A 1,903-nucleotide genomic window follows, 5' to 3' on the forward strand; every position below is an offset into this window, starting at 1 on the left:
ATATGTATAAATATATATATATATATATGTGTGAGTTTATATATATGTAAAAAAATATATATACTTATAGATTATATATATATAATATATATATATATATATATATCAATATATATATATATATATATATATATAATATGGATATTATATATACATATATATATATAACACCATATATATATATATATATATATATATATATATATATATACATATATATATACACATATAGTATATATATATGTATAATATATATATATATATATATATATATATATATAATATATATATATATTATATATATATATCAAAATATACTTATTATTAACTAAATTATATATATATAGGGTGTTTAGAGGCAAGGCGACACCATCTCACCGAAGCTTGTTTACCAAGCCTGCTTGGAGGAAGTTATTCAAGAAGTAGAGATTGGAAAGAGAGAGGGATTAAAATAGGGAATCTGAAGCACTTAAGCAATCTAAGATATTGCAAGATGACATTGTTATTTTCGGTGAGTCAGCAGTAATGAACTACAACAATTAATAAAGCGTATTTTTTAAATAAGGAAAGTCTTCTGAAGATTGGCCTTTAAAATGAAACATGAAAAAGGGACACTATAGTCGTGTTCAAACAGTCGAAACCAAACCCCAGTTAAGACAAATACAAATACAGGGCGGAGTACTAGAAGCAGGTGAAAAACGAGTATGTTATACCTAGGGCAACTCATTCAGTCGAGTACATCCTGCGAAGCCGAGATTAAAACGGCGGAATCAGCTGGTTGGAGTGCCTTCGGTACACATATAATATATTACGAAGTCGTGGTCTGCCACTATGACTAAAGAGAACAGATTTTTGACTCAATGCGTCTTCCCGTCATGACATATGGATCAGAGACATGGACTACGACCAAGGCAACTCGAGAGAAAATTAGGTAAGCGCCCGCCAAAGAGAGGAATGGAAAGGTAGGCTTATGCTAGGAGTTAGCTTAAGAGACAAGAAAAGGGCCACATGGATTAGGCAGGCAAACAAAAGGTAAGTAGTGGCAGATCCTATCATACTCCGAAGACCATCAAGACAGAAAAAGTGCCAGTGGGCTGGACACATTATATCGGAGACGGAACAACAGGGTGGAACAAAGAAAACAACAGAATGGGTAATACACGGCACAAAGAGACCCAGGGCAAGACCAATGACTAGATGGCGGGATGAAATAGCAAAATTCGCAGGAGTAAACTGGAATCAGAGGACACAAGACCGGAATGACTGGAAAAGATTGAGAGAGCCCTACGTCCTGCAGTGGATTGATACAGGCTGATGATGATAATGATATATTTATATATATCTTGGCACTCAATTTTGTTACAGCAATGAAACATAACCATAATACCTCAAACAGCATAATATTAAAATGAATATTTCTTGGTAGAAAGTCAAACGTCATACAAGTGAACGAAAGAAATTCACGTAAAAGATAGACCTCAGTGTTCAGCCTCTGACCTGCGTATTCCTAAACACACACTCATGCCATGACAACATTTTCCGAAATCAGCAGATAAATGGGTAAGTGAAAATGAAATAGACCAACTTTTCATTCCTTTCTCCGTGTGTTAATCATGGAGATGTCCTTCCTCAATAGACAGAAGAAATAATGCCCACAAATGTTCAGACGTGAGTGAACAAATATCTTTACAAGGTCCATCCCTTCACATGTGTCTTATTCACGCTGTCGTCCATATATGTATATATTACTTAATATATATATATATATATTTATATAGTATATATATATATATATAATATTATTATAATATATGAATTATGCGTGTGTATATGTATATATATATATATATATGCTTATGCGTGTGTTTATATGTATATTATCTATATATATATATATATAATA

The sequence above is a fragment of the Penaeus japonicus genome, unplaced genomic scaffold, assembly GCF_977035675.1.
Source record: "Penaeus japonicus unplaced genomic scaffold, GWHDUDI00000001_assembly GWHDUDI00000027, whole genome shotgun sequence".
NCBI classification, from domain to species: Eukaryota; Metazoa; Arthropoda; class Malacostraca; order Decapoda; family Penaeidae; genus Penaeus; species Penaeus japonicus.